Source organism: Coturnix japonica, chromosome 4 (assembly GCF_001577835.2).
Source record: "Coturnix japonica isolate 7356 chromosome 4, Coturnix japonica 2.1, whole genome shotgun sequence".
Lineage (NCBI taxonomy): Eukaryota > Metazoa > Chordata > Aves > Galliformes > Phasianidae > Coturnix > Coturnix japonica.
This window is the reverse complement of record NC_029519.1, coordinates 47,432,878-47,454,207: the sequence shown is the minus strand read 5'-3', so window position 1 is coordinate 47,454,207 and position 21,330 is coordinate 47,432,878. Positions and strand designations below refer to the sequence as shown.

Below are 21,330 nucleotides of genomic sequence, written 5' to 3'. Positions count from 1 at the left end.
AGCTTCATGGGAGGTTGCACTCTTGCATCAGCAGATACGCATTGGCCTACTCATATAGAGTTTTCTATGGCCCCAGCACATTGCGTTCTGGGAGCATCCTGAGAGATGGGGAAGGCTGTCTGCTGTGGAGACTGGACCACCTTCTAACAATGGCAAGGATGAGGGAAACAACTGCATGGTATGAGACAGAGAAAGCCTTCCTTTCACTTCCAGGTTTGCCCAGACAGCTCATGCATCACCCAAGTTGAAAGGACAAGCTGAAAGCCATCTCCGTTGGAAGCTTGCAGCCCATTGCTTCTGACCCAGTACAGAAACAGAGAGTCCAGAGCCTCCCATTTCTTCTAGAGTGAATCAGTATGGCTGTGCTACCATTGATGAAGAAGCATTCTGGAGCATCTATATCATTAATATTAACCTGTACTTGTCTGAGTCTGGAGTAAATTTTCTTCAAAAAAGCAAGGAAAACCTGCTTCCCTGATGGTACTCACACTCTCTTGCAAACCATATTGTTTCCATTTTCTGTAGCCTCCAAGTGATAAAAGGAGTGAAGTGATCTGTCTGTTGCCTTCCTGCCAAACTGCCAGATCAGCTGGTCCTGCAGATCAGCAGCCACAGAGATTTTCAAAGACAACTTCCAAGCCATAAATATGAGATACAGGGCACTGTATAAAGCAAAACCAGATCATTTCTCAGCCTAAAGCCACCCGTGCAGTGTCAGTCTACGAGAATCAATTCACACGTGTTTTAATCAACTTGTAACTTACACTGGATATATGGGAATAGTTAAATTTATAGAGCTTGGAGTCTGGCCCATTAAACTCTGTCTATACTGCTTCAGCGCTCCTAGAAGCCTGTGTTCAAATTTGCCTCAAGTCACGATTGAAATGAATTCGCCAAGTTCCAGAGAAGTGTGCAGCACAGACCTATCAATGTGCACCAAACCCAGAGCAAAAACTTCCCCGTGCAATTGGGATCCAGCAGCCTGGGATGCTGACAAAGCAAGGAGCAGAGGGTGGTGGAGGAGATGGGGCACGTGGAGCTGCCTTGGCTCTGGTTTGGGCCACTAGCTGCATGCCTTCAGGAGAACCAGCTTCACCAAACGTGCACGAGCAGAAACATGCATCAGTGTAATCGGCTGAGATGAGACCCAGATGTTTTACTGAAGTGATCTCCATTACTGGCTGCTAATTTGGACATTTTCTGTGCATCCACTATTCTTATCAACAGGGTAGGGCTTTCTGGTTCATTTTTCTACATTCTCTTGGAACAAGTTTAGCTGATAGCATCAGTGTCTGTGAGGTAGCAGTAAGAGCCCTGCCCACACAGGTACTGTGGAAACTAGAGACAGGATTTTGCCAGCTGGGACAGGAATGTTTATTTGAATGTAAGGAGAGAACCAGATTTGTGGCTGCTGTATCTGCCACAAGTCTCAGAGGAGTACCCAAGGCAAAAACTGACAGACTTGGAAATAGTACTGTGCCCAGTGAAGCGGGGGTGGGGGGAAATAAACAACAATAAAAACCCTTGTGAGAGCATGCATTTCTTATGCTAGAAACACATTTCTGGTTTCCAGAAAAGACTGCTGCAATGTGCATGCCTCAGGTTGCCCAATGACATGCAGACTTACTTGCTGCATATCGACAGGGGAATTTGCAGAGGTAATTACTTCAATTATCTTGTTGCCTGGGCAACCACATAACACACACACACACACTCGGGCTTCAGTGAGTCACCCGGAGACACGGGACTCTCCAGCATGGCAGGAGAGCAGGCACAGAACTCTCCAGAGCTTACAGCTCTGCAGGCCAAGCCAGGGAATGCAAAGGAACTGAGGGACTCCATTGCTGCCCAGCACTTACACCATCTCAAGGCTAGGGGTGCTGTTTTTCTGCCCTTGACACATGCTTTTTCGAAAGGCAGCTGGGTGGGTGATGCCTATCAACCTAAGGCATGAGTACTTGAAGGGAGCTTACAAGCAGGTGAATGGTCTAATAGTGATAGAACAAAACATGTTTTTAAACTAAAAGAGGGGAGATTTAGATTAGATCTTAGGAAGAAATTCTTTACTCAGACTGTGATGAGGCACTGGCACAAGCTCCACAGAGAAACTATGGGTACCCCATCCCTTCAGATGCCAAGGGCCAGGCTGGATGGGGCCCTGGGCAGCCTGATCTGGTGGGCAGCAAGCAGTCCACACAGCTAGATGACCTTTAAAGGTCCTTTCAAAACTAAACTTTTCTATGATTCTATGATCTAAGCAAGACTGATATTCACTGTCTTTAACATATTACTGGCATTGAGGATACTATTGTGACAGTATTGGACTGGAGCAATTGTAATTGCAACAAAGAAGACTAACGTGGATTAGAGCAAAATCGAGACAACCTGAAAATCATAACTGTAACTTCTCAGGTACTCAGACTATATATAAAAGATCCACTACCAAGCTGAAATCTGGTTTGGATGCCAGCAGTAACAATCTGGAAAAATGTCACTGAGTTACAGCAGTATTTCTGCGTACAATCAAGAGCACCAGCTTACCAGAAACAGAACAGCCATACAGCCTTCAATGCACAGCAGTGCAGAACCTGCATAACTTACTGTGTGCATCTTAACAAAATAACACAGAGTATATGGCTTTTGTATCCCTATATTGTATGCATATATATATATACTCCACGTGTATACATATACACGTGGGTAAAAAAATATTATGGACAGGCTGGTTTTGATTGCCTTATCTTAGTTGCATAGCAACTGCAAACATCTAGAAAGAGCAACAGAAATGATATAAAGTTCCTGGGAAAGTTTATATTAAGATGACAAGTAAGAAAAATGCACTGTGTGTTCAACCAAGGATTTGAGTAATAGAAATGAATAAAAGAAGGCTTATGATAATGAAAACTGATCTGGGGCTCTTATTCATCTCTTCGTGCACTTTGACAAGGAGGAGACCTGAAAATAAAAGGAAAGCACACAGAGATCCGTTTTTGTACACAATCCCTTGCCATATACAATCCCTGTAGATATCTCTGCAGCAGTATGCTCAAGTAATGGTGTTCTGGGAACACCAGTATTTAGTAAACTTGCAAAAATAATAGCTTGAATGAGAAATACACTAACATACCAAGGGAGAAAGGTCAGAAAAGTCTCATCAATGTTTCTTCTCTGAAATGCAGCAGCAGGCACACAGATATGGTAAGGATTCAGGGTTAGATAAATGGTCATTCAACTAATTTGGCGATTAGCTCATGAGAACCTGTTCCCACTTCATTAAAACCTATAGCTTTTGAGAAATCCCCCCCCCCCTTTTTTTTTAATGGACACAGAATTTTAACTGTAGACTGAGCTACAAGAAAATATATTTGATGCTTAGATTCTTTTGTGATCTCGGGATACAAGTGTTAGTAATTACATTAGGTGAGAAAGAGGAAAGAGGACAAGAAAAGGATTTAAAGACCTCAGCAGTTCTAAAAAGAGTTGGCACTGCTCAGTTTTCTTGCCAGAAAATTGCTTTTGTCTCTTTTCTACCAAGACTGCAGCAAAGTCTAAAGAACACATTGAATTTATATCCGTGTTGCTTTATTTTCATTGACTTGACTAGGAGTCCAATTAAAGCAACAACTGAGTGTCAGAGTTGGTCATTACTCTCTCTTTTTTATATTTCAGTGATGCAGTCTTAAAAACTACTTTCCAATGAAATATTCAATTAAAACTCAATGAAAGACACCTTTTGAGGGATATTTGCAATGAGGGAAAAGCAACTGCAAAAAAGACTGTTGGTTTTAGTCTACAGTTTTGGAGCTCATGAGTATTTTGTTTTTGAAAATGTGGTATAATTTATTTAACATAGTGCCTGGCTCACTGTAGCTATGATCACATTGATAAACTAAAACTTTTTGCATTGGTCATGGGTGAAAGGCTATTTTGCAGGCAATACACTAAAACATTTGTATCGAGTACTCACGTAATAAGTTCAGCCTGATTTAAAAACTCTCTTTTTAGAGCTTACCTGACTACTATAAATAAATGATTTCTTTATCTACTTTACCTATTTCTCTTTTTGTTCCCCTGGCTCCTCACTTTTTCTTACCTATCTTTATTTTTAAGTTGAAGAAATTCCATATGGAGGGATTCAATTCTAACCTTATGCTTCATATGCTTTTCCATGTCAGGCGCCATTTTGTTGCACTACCCCTGTGCTGCCATCTGTCACACAACAGAATGTTACAGAATATTGGTAAGAGGGTTCAACCTCTGCTGCCATACCTCCATCATCTGCCTGATGTCACAGGCCAACACAATACAATAGGAAGCATTACTTTTGGAGCAGCTCCCACAGGTTTATAAGTTATCTGGAATAATTTGGGTTGATGTCTTATTAATGACATTAGCCTCTTTTTAGCAACAGGGAAGAAACACAGCTAGTGTAACTGTATATATTTTCCACTAAGCTGGTATAAGAGAAATGGAGCTAGGAACACACCCAGTGCCAAGCAGCTTGAAATCCTGGAGATATACTACAGCATAGCAGCTACAAAATAGTTACAAAAGTAACAATATTTTATTATGTAATCATAACAAATTATTTTTAATCATGAACAGATGAGGCTCATAATCAGTTTTCTAAAGTCAATCTAATGAGAACCCCAACAACTCCCAGTTGAAGAATTACTTTAGAGGGCAAAGGAATACCTATAGGTCAATTTACCTTGGCAGTAGCATGCAAGCCAGTGGGGATATCCAGAAGGAAATAATGTCACAAATTGGCAAGGCAGCAGCTATATTTACCAGCTTAAACATTATTTAGTTGTTGAAAATCTTCAACTTGAAAGCCAAATCAGTAACTTATAGACGAAACTATGAGCCTTCAACTTAAATGTTATTTCCATTTGAACATCTGGATATGAAACCTAGCCATTCCCCAGGGGCACACAGGCAGACATCTTAACAGTTTTGAAAGTAAATGTCTCTGAAATGCTAAATGGAATAAAAATACAAAATGGGATGGGTTTTTAACAAATGTCAGGAGCTACTAAAGAGCTCCACTGCTCTGTACCCCTAGCAAATAGAGTGGGGGCATCTGGGACACAGCAAGAATGAAAGGAAACATCTGCCATATTAGGGATGCCACAGGATAACCAAGGAAAGGGGTGTGTAGAGCTGACTGTGTGACATAAAAAACTTGATTAGAGGGTACACAAGAACAACACAAGGATGGAAACACATGGCAGCATTTTCAGCAGCAGCTGAAACCTAGTGATAAAGGATAAAGTCTAAGTGAAATTTGTGTATGAGTTTTCTATCACTTCTCTCTACCCAGCTAATTCCTGACATGTTAAGACATGATATAATGCATACTCCTGCTGTTTCTGAATGTTACTTCAATCCACAGTCTCCCAGAAATATTAACGCCATATTGGACCAACATTGGAACTCCTGGGTTTGTAGCTGATTATTTCTTGAAAGGAAAAAAAGCTATTTCAGTAAACTAACTCATTCCCTCTCTCTGCAGAGGTTTGAGTTACTTCTTCATCTCTTACTACCACAATATAACTAGAAAATATGGCTTCTTGTTCAGTTGGTTGCTATTACTAAACATTGATTCCAAAGCTTTTAATGGAAGTACCACAAAATAGGACAATTCCTTCTTGTCCCTGATATGTCCATATTTCATTAAAAAAACCAACACAAATGGGGAAGAGAAATAAGAGACAAGACAGCATAGATTCTCTGACTTACTGATAAGCTGGTAAGTACACATAGCCTTAGTGTGTGATTAGATGGAAGATGATCTTCCAGACCTTCTCAATGGAAAGTATAGAATCCCTTAGAGGAAATAATAGGTAAGTCTTGAACTTCTATTCTGTAACTAGAACTTGATTTCTCTAGTAAAGATATATATATTTTTTCTTCATGAGTGAGGTTTTCTTCATCATGTAAACATATTTTTAAGCCTTCCTGCTTTGTGTAGAGCAGTTTCCTTCCTGTTCTTTGTGTAGATACAAACATCCAGTCCAGCTCGCATCAAGATGTATATGGCACTGGCAACTCTGTACCGGATGTGATGGGCAGGATCTTGATGGACTTAAGCTGTCACTATCAATCCGAACTAGTGAAAGGGCTACTTTCCAGATGCCACAAACTGTTTAGAAATGCCTTCCTTTCCTAGACTGTGGGAAAATATATATCTATTTTGTTTTGTTTTCTGATCTCAATGTGAAAGTATGTCAGATGCTTTGAGCAAGCCACCATATTGGGTTAGATGAACAAACAGCGGGAGGTAGCTCATATTCTGAGGAGAACAAGAGGGAAAATAATGAATTACTGGAACTGAGCTGGCCACTTCAGTAGGAACACCACTAATCTAATGAAAATATTGACATTTATGGGAATCCACAGACAGAGTTATACATACTTGTGGTCTGTGCTACTGTATCACTTTTCATAATGTTTTGTTTCTGTTTACCTTCCAAAACTAACTACTGTAACTAATAAATTTACAATAATTAAGGAAGAGACAGCCAAGTCTGAGAAAATAATGGCCTCCAAAATTCACACTTTTTCCCAGCTGTATTGTTTAATTGGGCTGGGGCAATCTTTTCTGTCTCTTATGAGATAGAAGGGCTGGGAGAAATGAGCAGGGGCCTAATTATCTCTGATATAACTTCATGAAAAACAATGTGCTTACACAAGGGATTCTTTTAACACATTAACCCTTGCCAATAATCCAATTAGAAGCTAAATAACCAGAACTGATATATTTGTATCTATGTATAAATGTGTAAGTGTGTATTTGTGCATGAGACTCATATAGGACAGTCTGGTTCCCTCTGAAGCTGGAGGTTCTGCGTGCTGTCCTGAGTTGCTCTGATAAAGTATCTACCACTGGAGCAATCTCTCTTTGGGCCTCAGAGCAGCTGTTATGGTCTGTTATTGATGGGAGTTGGCGGTGCACAGATCATTCCTGGGAGGAAGGAGAAACAGCTTCCTAAGAAAAAAGTTCATTCTGCAACTGAACATTGCCTTCAACCTGAGGGGTTTCACTCCAAGAATGCCACTGTGCCTAGTGCAGTGAAAACACTGGAGTGAGTGAGGATGTGGCTGTGTTACAGTTTTGTAAGGCTAATTCAGGCTGATTTCTGTGGCAGGAAGGTCTGTCTCAAGCATGCATCAACTCTGATCACTTACTCCCACTGAGAAAAACATATTCTGTGCACGTTTTTCTAATTACTCAACAGAAAGGGCCTTACTCAGCACATAGCAGAATTCAGTCATTCAGTTTATCATGCTGCCTTCTACCTCTGGGAATTAAAAAGAAAGAAAAAGAAAAAAAAAAAAATTAGAAAAAAAAAAAAAGAAAGAAAACTACCATTTTTGAGCTACTGGTTGTGACACCTTTCCCAGTTTTGCGTACAGGTTGCCAAGGCACCTGGCTGTCCCATCAGAGGCTCTCACTACTCCGCAACTGTCCAGCCAGGCTTCATTAGCACAATGTTCTTTGGCACAATTACCAAAGGGGTGATTTCTTCAAAATAATCATGACATGGACTCGCCAGTTATGAAGTAATATTTAATCCTTCTGGATAAAATAAATAAATAAATAAAATTGTCAGAAGAACATGATTTACAGCCAAGGCACACACATTTCTTCTTCCAGAAAAGCCTCATGCCATTTCAGTAGTTAGCAATCTATTTTTTGGCACTAGAACTTTGTTAACCGTGTATGTCAGCTTGTTTCTGTAAAGTATTGATCTCGTTTCCAAACAAGTGATCGAGTAAATTAATAAAACCAGTCAAACTCAAACCACACAGTGGAGGTTTCTTTAACTGAAGGTAGAAGGGCCTAAAATCAACCTGACAATCAAGCTAACACTTTGTATTGCTTAAAGAGATTGACATCCAAAAGCAGCAAGCAACAGAAACACATTTCTTTTGAATTTTAAATTAGAGGGCGTGCGCAAAAGATTTTCTCTGGTTCTGTATGGGGCATACAGGAAAACACTGACCTTGGAAATGCAACTTTCACCACAGTAAGCTAAGTAATTCTCTTCTACAGCATAATCACTGTTGTCTGAAGTCATTTGTCACTTGTAGATAACCTTGCAGCACTGACAAACACTACATTTCTCATTTACTTCTAAACAAATTGTCCTGCTGTTTGCAGATCAGAAACACTTTACTCAGTGGTCACAATTAAAGCATATGCTACCTGGTAGATGTGGGATTGAGTCTCTCATTTTAAAAATAGGCAAGAATTCAGGCAACTCTAAGTTTTTGTTTAAACTTTTTTAAAATAAGGCAACAAAATTTCAGTTTGGGAAAGGAATAAAGTAATTCAAACATTTAGGGTTTTTTTCAAAAGGACAATATAAAGAATTAAGTTTGTCATTCATCAGATTTGAGTGTTCACATCTAATTTGCACAGTTTTGGATGTTACGTAGGAGTGATGCAGAGAAGACATGGCATATTTATGATATCATAACTTTAGAAGAAACACAATAAAGCTTTAAATCTTTAAAATATTTTATACAATTCAGTGTTAAATCTGCAGTGATAAACTATGGAAATAAAAGGATTCTATCACTGAAAAAGGATTCAAATAAAATCCATAAATCCACTGCAACTCCATACCTTCTCCTAATTTGATCTGAAAATTCATTTGCATGGGTAATACTATGAAACTTGTTAAAAACATTCAAATTTACTTAGGTCTCCTGTCCTTAGGGCAGGATTCTGAATCTGGAAAGCATTTAGGCTTTACAGAAGGATATAAGAAAATATTCCTGGCAAAGCTACCATGTACCCATTTGATTTCAACTCTGGTGTGTTGCAAGCTGCTGAGCTCTTCCATCAAGACTTTGAGAGGGTGGTGCATGTTCTGGTTTTTAGCTTTCTTTCCCTGTTAGAACTTGATGGGTTCTTCAGGGTCTGCTGAAAGTACAGTGGCATGATGCCTTGTCTGCCTTATGGGGACCCCTGCCTCATCACCTCTCTGGAAAATCACTAGCAGACAGTATAAGGAAAGCCTGCTTCTTACATCTATTTTTGAAACTTCCTGTGCTACTTTTTCTTCTTTGCAAAATCTATCCCATGACCAATCTAGGACATTGATGGTTTGCATTTTGGAAAATGATCTTGCTGGTTATTTATATCCTATATCTTTATTTCAGTTATGCATTCAGCAGCTGGAGTCCATATGGAAAAGTTAGTCATTTTAACTTAGTGAAGACCTTCACAGATAAGGGGTAGGAAATATGATCTCTTCTTTCCTATTTGGTCCCTAAGCATATATTATTAGTGAGAAATATGTATGGAGTAATGTACTTTTCCTAATGTCATGATTTACTACATCAATTTCAACCAGCAACTTGGGTGCTGTTGCAGCAAGCACACAAACAAATGTTTAATTTTAGAGCTGTGAGCAAGAATTTGTGGGACTGAATGCTGCGCTACAAATTTTGAAGGCAATCAACATTGAGAAAGACAGTTTTCCTATAGGGAGCTCACTCAACTTCATTCTCCTGCTCCCTCAGAAACACTTCTACCCAGGAACCAGATCCTTTAAAAGCCTCATCATCCTCCAAGAATCACACTGGTTCACTAAGGTACACCAATACCAAAGAGAAGAACTGTTTAACACTGACAGATCAACAGCTTAATTTTGGTAGCAGATAGTGGTAGCTCAGCTGTATCTAAAACCCAACAGAGTTCACAGAGATCCAGCAGATACCCAAAAGAGCATCCCAAAGTAAACACAGTTGCTCCAGCAGAAAGGGTAACATTAATTTTGATTATTTGCAAAGCTTCCAAAAGCGCAAGAGCTACCCTACAAGAAGAGGACAAAAAAGTATTTAAATCTTGTTCTGGAAAGCTAGTAATTCCTAGAAAGATATAACAACAGATAGGATTAAGGTGACAGATAATGTGAGAAACAGGGAGAAAAAGAGACTCAGACGTACACAACCCAGAGGAAATTCAGTGAGCATGCTTCCTGAGGAAAGAGAAGAAAAGTATTTTTACTGATTCAGTAAGGCTAAAGTCTCTTCTGCACAGACAGCCAGCAGAAGGATTGCATGAACAGCTGCAAAGGGTGCAGATGCCCCAGGATGGATTTCACTCTGCAACAGGGAAGTTAAATGCAGGTACTGCCAGGAAGCATGGGACTTTTCCTCAAGAATCACCAAGGAATGCTGCAGCTTGTTAATTCAAACAGGTATTGAAAGCCATGTATTTTTTCATCCTCGTGTCATTTAGTCTTGCATATTACAACGACTTGTTTCTCACAGAGCTTGAATATTTTATTTTGATTAAATATTAATGCCCTTCCAGCTCCCAGTAACCTTCAAACCCAGTTTTAGGGGGCTTTACCAGGACAATGAGGTGCCTTGCTGTCCTCCACATTTGGTCAGCAGAGAATGGTAAGAAGTGAAGCAAACTGTTTTTTTTCTTTTTATCTCAGGAATATAAACAAATTTCACTTTCCTGCTAAGTATCAAACATCCGTATGTTCCACTTTCTCAAGAAGCTGACAAAATAAATACAGCATTAAGAGCAAGAAGAAAATTTATCTGACAGATTCATTCTCGTCTGGGCATCCTTTTCAAGTTTACTCTTTGCCAAGCCACGATTGCAAAAGCAATTCCTTACTCCCTTGAATAAATGCCATAGAACTGTTCCAACAAGTACAACCGGATAAGTCAACCTGGAGATGTTGTATTTAATATGGTTGATAGCTGTGTGCAAAGAGTTAGGAGTAAATGCCACTCCTGAAAATCCAACACAGCCTTGGAGCAGACAGGAAAAGTAATTACAGAGCCACAGTGAGGCAGTGGAAAGAGAATGATGGACAATTTGAACATTAAATTCATATACGTACTAGAATTTCAATTGAATAACCATCTTCCACCTGCTATGCAAACACAGAAGAAAAATGGCTTGAGTAAAACCTCCTCAGTAAGAAAGAAGGAAAACCACAACCTAATGTTACAAAACTTTTGAGGCCATGTGGAAAATTCATGAAACAGTAAAGAGTAAAACTAGACTTGCTGATTTTCAAACGTAAAGAAAATGAACTGCACATCAGCAATATTAAACTTATAACAAGTAATGATTTTAGACCAGTTTACCACAAACAGCACTGTAAGATATCAGTGAAAGAAAGTCACTAGCGCTGTCATCAACCCCACACTCTAAAACCTGAAGCTTTTCTGACAGATTCAAGTACGAGGATTCTGAATTCTCTTAACAACAGTTTTCAATAGCAAGTGCCTACTGAAAGACATCCTTTGTTTTCAGAAGCAAAGAAATTATTAAATACAAAAAAGTATTTATATTTTTAAACTTCTCTGGTGAAAAAAAGACACTGCACTGTATCTGTTGCCCTCTGAGAAGGACAGGCTCCAGCACCTCCCATCACACCCATAGGACTTCAGGACAAATAAAGTTATTACTACTCAATAGCAGCAAAAAGGAGTGAGATACTTCCCCAGCCAGAAATGAGTTATTTGACTTGCAATCTTTTAACTATATGACTTCTCAACAAGAACATATGCTGTCTTCTTTTTTTCAAAGATATACTGAGAATTTTTTAATCCTAATTACTCAGGAAGAACCACTCTGATACTAGAAGGTCATCTCATCCAACCATCCACCTACCATTAATACTGCCACTAAACCACATCCCTCAGTGCTACATCTCCGTGTTTCCTGAACACCTATAGGGATGGTAACAGATACCACCTCCCTGGGCAGCCTGTTCCAGTGCATCACCATTTTTTTGGAGAATAAATTATTCTTAATATCCAACCTGAACCTCCCCTAGTGCAACTTGAGGTCATTCACTCTCATCCTTAGATAGAATAGAGAATTTATATGACCCTTCCTGTCATGCAATTTCGTATCAGTGATTGAAAGAAGCCCCAGGAACCCCCAGGTTCAGCATACAAAAGACTTAAAGCCACCCTACAATGCCATGAAGAACATTTAGATACAATGTGCTGGTTCTGGAGGAGTACCTGTGTACTAGAAGGCTAATGCCAGTGCTGCTGTTGGAACTCAACTTTACATGCATTATTTTACAAGGCTTTTTTTTTTGTGATCTTCCCCCCCCCCCCCCCCTCCCCCCCCAAAGCACATATAAATTCATACACATATACAATCTGGGATGAAAAATTTAACATCTGGTTTTTCACAGGTCTCTGTTCAAATTTTTCATAGTGGAAAAACAATGGAAGAATTAGTTCTATTTCCTAATGCTATTGAAGCTCACACTTTGTGTAAGCTTGCTTCCTGGAAATGGGTATTTGGAGTACAATTTCTAATAAAAGGAGTTGCCTAGAGCATCTTGTTTCTACCTCTATTCTATGACTCATGGACTTACAGAGGAAAACACCTTGTCTATGTATACTTCAGCTTTCTGCTCCAGTGATTTCCCCTTTACTCAAGGTCCTCAGATCAACTACTGCTTGGAAAAACCAAAGCACTTGCGTTAGAGACAAGTAAAGAGCTGTTGACAGAGCAGTGATTCAGCAGGTGATTTCAAGTCTGATTTAGATCAGGTCACGTGGATATCTTTATTCTGATCTAGATGATTAGTTTGCTAGCTTAGCAAGGAACATTGCATACACTGCTCTTCTCCATGATGCCTGACATAGCCTCATTGGGGTGATTTGGAACTGCCTTGATGCAGTGGAGATTTGAGAAGAGGCCTGCAGAGCCAGTCAGGGAACATGACCTGTTTTCCTGTCTGCCATGTGAGAGTTCACAGAGGAAATCATTAAATTGGAGCCAAGCATGTTTGTTGCAAAATGGAAGAATGTGGTAGTTCAAGTGAGCAATTGCCAAACAAGTTTGAGCTACAAACTATTTTTCTCAGGATAAATACTTTTGTTCTGCAGTTGATAAATGTCCTAATAAAGTATTGCACCATTAAAACTGAAATATATGCAAGGATTACGGTCTCTTTACCATTCAGCACAGCTGCCTAGATGCTCAATGCACTCAAACCTAAGATGAGATAAAGCGGATGCGAAAGCTGAGTGCAACAAAAGTCTGAGTTTCCTCCTGGCTAGGGTGCGCCCGATGCAATCACTTAGAGTCAAAGCATTTTGAAGCAAGAGAAGCAGACGTCCTGAATATTTACTGAGGAAAACCAAGTGGGTGTTGCTGGGTTTGCAAAAGTCATCAGCACCCAACTCCTGGTGGCTGCAGGCATTGCACCACGATGCAATCAGGTCAGGAGCCACACAGCCACACACAGCTTTCCCATGGGGCTGCTGCAAGTGACAAACCAGGTGCAACCATTCCTGGGGCTGAGCTCAGGGGGAGCAGACTTACAGCATATTTTCTAAGGTGTGCTTGAGTGTCTGGCAAACTCTGTCATCTCACCAACACATTTTCATTTTTCTACTTTTTTTGAGGAGGTGGGGGGAAGAGGGTGGAGGCAGTTTCACAGTATGAAGCTTGCAGAACTGAAATAATATAGAAAAAAATATATATATATTTTTTCCACAATATAATTTGAACTCCAAAAATGTTTGGACATAATGATGTTTGCAGGCCTTTTTGTGTTTATTTTCCCCCTGCATTTCAGCTCCACAGCCTTTTTCCGGAGAATACTCATGGAAAGCAAATTTCAGGTAACAGTTCACTTTGGGCTTCATTGTCGACTTTTATGCTTGCCCTTTGCAAATCTCATTATAGCAATTAGTTAGATAAATGGAGGAAGAACAAAAGTATCCCACGGTGGAAAATCTGATCCAGTAAAATTGAGAGGAGTTTTTACCAATGGCACTATTTCAGCCCATGTTTGTAACGTAACAAACAAGACAGCTGCAAGTTGCAAGTACACACGACGGGCAAAAGGAAGACTTCCGCTCAGAAGAAATAAAAAAGCAGACAGTCAGTGCAGCTAAGTCAGTTATGGACAAGAAATTCGTGTACACATAGAAAGTAGTGGTTGTTTATTGTAAAGTGAATTCTTGGCTCAGGCTACAGTTCCAAATCAGAACAATTTTGCCAGCTTTATAAAGAATTCAAGTGAATAAAGTCTGTTCCCTATACACAGCCCCAGTAGCCAATCTTAAATTCCTGAGATGCATCACTTATGCTGCAGCTCTCTCTACAGTTTGTAAAGTTGGCAGTTGAAAAGAAAGCAGCCTTCTTCCTAGGTTGCATTTGAAAGCACTGGTCACTGTTGTGAGGAGTTGTTGTGTTATTGTTATGACATTAAACTTCAAAGTGACTTACAGGGTCAACATGAAGTAGCACTGTGTGTGTAGAAGGGTGTTACTAGTGTGGAGGCAAAGGCTGTCTGTCCCTTCTAATAATTCACTGTTATCAACACTCACAAGAAGTAGAAAATCAAAATAATTGTATTTTTTTTCCAGCCATTTATCAACTTTAATTCTGGATTAAACTTGGAATAAATCTGGAGATAATTTTACCCTGAATATCCAAACAGTTTTTCTCTGCTAAAACTCTTTTTCCTGGACAATGGGTTTGTTCTGGATCTACTCATTTCTCTCATTAATTAAATGTAAGTAAAGAACTTAAAGAACATTTAGTGGTTTAGTCACCAATGACTTGTTTGAATGAGATAATTAAGGAATATTAAGGAAGATAATTAACTGGAAGGCTTACAGTTTTCTCGGAGAAACCTACACCCATGCATAAAGCAACTGCATGTCTGAAAGCAGCTTAATCTTGTAACATTTCTTCTCTGCTAAATCACTAAGCGCTGCACACACACGAGCTCATTAATGCCCATCCTCATTATTCACTGGAAAGTGCTCCTGCTATGTCAGTGCCCCATGCTTGCTGTGTTTCCATCAATGCTGTTTTGGCACTCATCCAAAGCCCCCAAGTCAGCACAACCAGCCCCACGTCCCAAAGATGCCAGGAAGCCCCAGCCGAAGGGCTACAAAACAAACACCTGGCGTAGAAAACACAGTAGTAATAGAAGCTATTCCCAATACCTTCATAACTATGCTTCAAAGCCCTGGAGAACAGGACAAAATTAAAGTATGGACTGTACTCGGACAATTCACATATATTGCTAAAGTTTCCCCAAAAGTGATTTCCTGCAAAAGGAAAAATGGCAGCATGCAAGAACTGATATCTGGGTGGTTGGACCACAAGTCCTCCGATGATTTTGTATCTCAGCATTATTGAGTAGGAAAACAAGATGGGCAATGTGGACACTCGGCACAGAAGTGCAGTGTCTCATTTTATAACATCTTTATTTTATTTGCTCTAGGGAGAAATGGAATTATTCAGGGAGGAATTGTGTAAGTGGAGTCTTTGTTAAACATGTGAAAAATGAGAAATAAACATTTAAAACAGCTGAAGGGCAAAGAAGATACTGCCAAAAAAAAAAAAAAAAAAGAATGAAAAATGCTCAATGGAAAGAAGAAAATTAAATTTAAACCAAGCGCTACTAGTATTATGAAAGAACAAGAAACAGAACCTCCTCCTAGACACGGTGCAAGAGCCACCAGGGAAAAATCAGGTGAGACAGGGAGGAAGGTGCCAGCCCTGAGCAGGGTTACAGCTGGACCACATGTGTCTGAAGATGGGGTGGGTTTGGGTGGCTTTCACCACAGCTCCTCTTCTTACATCCAGGCTTCTACATCTACCTCCAGTGATGGGGCCAGGTAGCAGGGCTGGTCTCAGTGGGACTAATCCCCTCCTGTTGCAGTTGCTTGGGCAGCCCCCAATACCACCTCCTGGCATTCCTCATGCTAACCTCAAATGCCTCATAGACTAACATTTGCAAAGCAGAACCTTTGTTGAGTACAACCATCTCGATCTTCTCCACATCAGTAGATTGTTTAGTCCACACTGCAGGAATAGAACAGACTGAAAGCATTCCCCCTGTGTTTTCTAGCAAATCTGGGAGCTCCAAATCAAGACCTGATGGACCACAGCAAGGGCCAAGACACTGTAAAGCAGCTGCATTATAGCCTGTTTTCCTCAACAAAACCAGCTGATGAACACATCGTCACTAACACAGCTTAAGAGCACCTCCACACTTTCGCAGACACCAGCCCCACTGCCCCATCCCTTAAACTTCCATCCTGAATAAAGAAATCATGCCATTAGCATAGTGAAGCTCCTGTGCTTGAAATAGGAATCAGAAAATCAGAGAGCCCTGGCAAACCAATGAGTTGTGTCAAACCTTTCCATGAGTACAAGGGAGGGGGGGGGAAATGTAAACAACAGAGCACATCCCTGCCAAGAAAGTCCTGGGAGCCTGCAATGAGCCCTCAATAAGCCCAGAAAGTGGACCGTGTCCTGAGCTGCATCAAAAGAAGCACAGCCAACAGGTCAAGGGAGGTGATTCTGCCCCTCTGCCCTGCGCTATGAGACCTCACCTGGATCATTGTGTCCAAATGTGGACTCACCAGTGCAGGACAGACATAGACCTGATGGAGTACATCCAGAGGAAGGACACTGAAATACTCAGTGGGATGGGACACCTCACCTACAAGAACACGCTTGTGAGATCTGGAGTCGTTCAGCCTGAAAAAAAGAAGGCTCTGGGGAGACCTGAAAGAAGCCTTTCAGTATTTAAGGGGAGTCTATAAGAAGGAAGGTGACAGACTCTTTAGCAGGATCTGTTGTGACAGGACAAAGGGAATTGCTTTCAAACTAGAACAATGGAGATTTAGACTGGATACTTAAATTGGTTATAAGGAGGATTGTTTTTTTATATGAAAGAGTGGTGAGGCACTGGAACAGGTTTCCCTTAGAGATGATGGATGCCCCATCCCTGGGGACATTCAAGGCCAGGCTGGATGGGGCTTTATGCACCTGATGAAGCTGTAGGTGTTCCTGTACACTGCAGGGGAATTGGGCTAGAAGACCTTTAATAGTCCTTTCCAACTCACATGATTCTATACCTAACACTGTCTCTGTGCTTGCAAGTCTTGAAATGTCGGCCCTGGGGAACTGCAGTCAGTGTGCTGAGGGGATTAGGGTAGCTGCTGGAAGAGCAGCACGAGCCTCTGGAAGATATTCAGTTGTACAGTGCCAGCACAGCTTGCTGGGGCCTGAGGTAATAACAACCATCTGTCTAAGTCATTTCTGGTGTTGTCAAGTACTGTAATTGTAGGTAATTTTGTGCCTGAGCATTTCATTACCTCAAGACTTCAGAAGCAAGTTTAACACCTTTTTGCAAGACTGAAAGTTCACAGATCTCCAAGGTGGAGGTCACTTCCCACGTAAAACCCCAGTGCAGGATCACTGGACTGGTGTTTTTGTAAAGGGGCATTCAGTTGAATTAAGTGAAAGAGTAGTGGTACACAGCTGACAGAGAGCTGACAGGAAAGCATCAGCATTTTGGAAAGGTTCTTCTATATCACTTCTATAATCATAACATTGAGTACATTTTAACTACAGACTTGATTTCAAAGCGGTTTATAAATAAGGGGAAAAGCTGAGGGGAACAAATGGCAACAACTGTTTTGATACTGAAGCTGTCTGGCAGATCCTTAACCCAGGATGCCAAGGAATGGGACCAGCTGTGCATCTCTCCCATTTTGCAGAGCCATCAACTGTGAGGAACTCCTCTCTCAGGAGATATCTGCACTTGTCTTTCAGTCTGAGCTTTGCTCATCCCATCTGATTTTTGTCTTTTCATACTATAGACAGAGATAAAGAACAGCCAAGATGCAGTCCGGCCCCACTGCTTTTTGTTATGATTACAAAATACAATATCTTGGTCAGCCAAAGGAACAGGGTGTTTAATTTCTCCCTCTCATTCTTTATGGAGATGGGCCTGAGCCACAAAGTTTGGATTCAGACCCAGCATTGAGCATTCTCAGTGCTGAGAGTTGTTTGGATGTGGGCTTCCGGCACAGGCATATCTCTTAACACTTCACTTGCTATGCTGCCAGACACAGCACTGGTTTTGCAAAAGGACAAAGATGCAAAACTACATGTAGTTTTATGTCTGATTCTCATTTCCACACAATGAAAAATGGAGATACGACATCTCCAAGCAACATCCATCTGACAGATTAGAGTTCAGCTCATGTCTGTAATCCCTGCCCAAGCATATGTTTTCTATGAGTATATGACAACCAATGCTCTGCTAATTAAACTTGGGGTGGTAGCTTCTGCTCACCTTCAGTACCTCAAAGCTAATAAGAATCAGGCTGCTTTAGGCACTGACTACAACTTAAGACCCTACAAATACATTCCTGTTAATAAAAATATAGCTACATCTCACCCTTATTATGCAATGAACCAGAGGTGTAAATGAAGGTGTCCTTCAGGAGAATATCAGGACAGGAGCTGGGAACAGGTTGGTTTTCAGAGACATTGTCCTTTCACACTCTAACTTCAGGAACAGCTCTTTAAACTCCTCATTCACTAGTGTCTATCCAAGTTCTGCTGCTCCGCTGATGTATGTCATATAACCAGGAAATGGAAATTATACAATCTGCCTCTGGCTTCTGTAGCTAAGCAAAACACTGCACAGGCTTACTGCAACAAACTAAAGAATTCCTTAGTAACCTGGAATGCAAATTAAATGAGATGGTTTCCCCTCTGCGATGATAGACATTTTGCATGGAGAAAAAAAGCTAGCATTTGAGCACAATTATGGCTGAGTTCCTCACTGAGCTGTGCTTTGCATGTTTTAAGATGATTCCAGTACCTGAACTCAGACACAACCAAAACAAACTCAATTTTTATCTTCCCCTCCCCCTCAGCAAGAAGATATATTACCATCTAGAGGCATGTAAATCTGTACAAATTTATGGGTATGTTCTAATTCAGTTTATTTGTTGATTTAGCCATTTACCTCTTCAAAAGAAAAATAAAACTGCTGGTTTTGTGCTGGAGTACAGCTACAGATTCACATCATACAGGCAGCAATCAGTTCTCTGCACTTCTCACACAAAAGTCACTGTCATTATAAGGCTTGCATGCTCTAAGCCAGTCTCACCTAATTCCAGGAGCAAATACAATGCATAGCAGAGCCACACACAGCATTCTGTCTGTATGTACAAGAGGGCCATCTTTAAGCCACCTTCTGCACTGCACAACTGCATTTGGGACACAGAGGTTAAAGAGAGGCAGTAAAGTACATTATTTCCCTGCACCAGGCAGGGCTTAGCACTGCTGCTCCTCCTGCAGCCTTCTCCCACCCATAGAAGATGAGTCTGGTGAGCTTTCATTGCCAGTTCTCATCAGCACAGTTCCGAGGGCCAGCTAAAAAGTGTGATCTCAGCTGCCTCTGGCCTTCCTGGTGCTCTGCAGGGACCCCAGGCTTGATAAGGTAAATTCACAAAAGTCAGCAGGAGTTTGATCAAAGGGACCTGGGTGAGACCTCATGGACACTGCCTCCTAGACCTATTTAAGGCAAATTGATGAATCTTTGGGGAAATGTCCCAACTTTTAATTTAAACACAGTCTAATTGTAAATATCAGGATGAATAATCTTCTCCTAATATCCTGATCCAGAAAACCACCAAGTACCTATTTAACTTTAAGCATCTTGTTAAGCCCTATGCTGTTCAACGTGAGACCAGAGTAAGAACATTACACAGGTTCACAAGCCTTTGGTTTAAGCACATAATTAAAGGTAAGCATGAGGCTAAGTGTTTTGCTGCACAGGGATGAAATGACTTGCATGCTTAGATGCTGTGCTGAAGCACGGAGACAGGGGCTGCTTTGTGCTTAGAGCTGGGAGAGCAAAGAACACACACTGTGCTGCTGCAAGCCAAAGGATGAAGAAGTGAGCATGCTTCAGGAGCAGCCATTCTTTAGGAAATTGGTTGCACTCCAAGTCTGGCTACAGAAATAGTGGAGGGAGGAGAGGTGTCTGTGCATGCCCCATCAGTTTGGGAGTTTGGGTGACTTCTGCTGGCTTTTCCTCTGCCTCCATTACTTTTCTAGAGATGTCTTGTAGGGATGCAAGTGTGCTCAAATGCTGGTAGGGTGAAAAAATTGAGTGCAAAAACCAAAAAACACACCACAAAACCAAAAACAACAGGATGCAAAATAATCTGAAGATCTCCGAGCTCGCAGGCTCTCAATACTTCATTGCAGCTGCAGGGCGGGCAGGAAGGAGAGACACAGCGGCCCAGCTGCGGGCCCAGCCGAGCTATGAAGCTGCCCCAATAGTTCCACCGCTCAGAGGAGGAGGAATGGGGAAAGCCGGCTTCGCTCAACAGGGCCATGCAATGGTGCTCGAGTGCCACCTGCTGTCACCTGCACACGGCTCGGCGGGGGAAAGGGTTTGACAGTACGCCCCGCGGCATATTGCTCTTTGCCCACAGTCTAGGGGAGTGGCAACTCCCTTCTCTTTTAGACTTATGGTTTGAAGCGTTCAGTTGTATTCCCCAAGTCTTTAAATATAAATGCTTAAATATATGACAAGAGTTAGTAAGCTAGTAAGCCACTAGCACTGCTGGGCTAGTTGCCATAGTGTGCATCCAGTTTAAATGCACCTTAATTTATCACACAACCAGCTGAGCACTGCAGAAACAAACCTGCAGTCACCCACAGACAGGAGTGCTGCACAGGGCTCACATGCACAGCACCTACAGAGAAGCTAAAAAAAACAACAACAAAACGTGTTCTGCACTGTAAACAAATTCTTTTTTCTTCCTGCCTTCCCAGCTGGGTTGAAAAGGACCACAATGATCATTCAGTTTCAACCCCCTGCTATGTGCAGGGTCACCAACCACCAGACCAGGCTGCCCAGAGCCACATCCAGCCTGGCCTTGAATGCCTCCAGGGATGGGGCATCCACAACCTCCTTGGCCAACCTGTTCCAGTGCATCACCACCCTCTTTGTGAAAAACTTCCTCCTAACATCTAACCTAAACCTCCCCTATCTCAGTTTAAAACCATTCCCCCTTGTCCTATCACTATCCACTCTCGTAAACAGCCATCCCCCCCTCCTGTTTATACACTCCCTTCAAGTATTGGAAGGATACAGTGAGGTCTCCCCAAGCCTTCTCTTCTCCAACCTAAACAAGCCCAGTTTGCTAAACCTTTCCTCATTCCTTCTTCAACTTCACACCCTGCTCTGGGACTGCAACACATGTGGGAGTAATTCAGTCTTAGAATCATATGAGTTGGAAGGGACCCTTAAGGGTCTTCTAGTCCAACTCATCTGCAATGAACAGGGAGACCAGTAGCTATATCAGGCACTCAGAGCCCCATCCAGCCTGACCTAAAACATCTTCAGGGATGGGGCATCCACCATCTCAAGGGGCAATCTGTTCCTGTGCCTTGCCACTCTTATTGTTTAAAATAATAATAATCTCCTTCCTGAAATTCAATATAAATCTCCCCTCCATTAGTTCGAA

General features: G+C 41.3%; 2 long non-coding RNA genes across 4 annotated transcripts in view; one reads left to right on the top strand and one right to left on the bottom strand.

The window, feature by feature from the left end:
- The window catches only part of LOC107313547, a 28,700-nt gene extending 12,596 nt beyond the window's left edge, over nucleotides 1-16,104 (top strand). The window contains exons 2-5 of one of the 2 annotated variants that reach the window (XR_001555051.2): nucleotides 13,596-13,641; nucleotides 14,392-14,540; nucleotides 15,261-15,512; nucleotides 15,891-16,104. This is a non-coding gene — a long non-coding RNA (uncharacterized LOC107313547). The remainder of the gene's footprint in view (nucleotides 1-13,595; nucleotides 13,642-14,391; nucleotides 14,541-15,260; nucleotides 15,513-15,890) is intronic. The other variant, XR_001555048.2, reaches the window with a different exon arrangement.
- Nucleotides 1-21,330, bottom strand: part of LOC107313549 — a 112,805-nt gene that overhangs the window by 58,409 nt on the left and 33,066 nt on the right. The gene's annotated exons all lie outside the window — the stretch shown is intronic.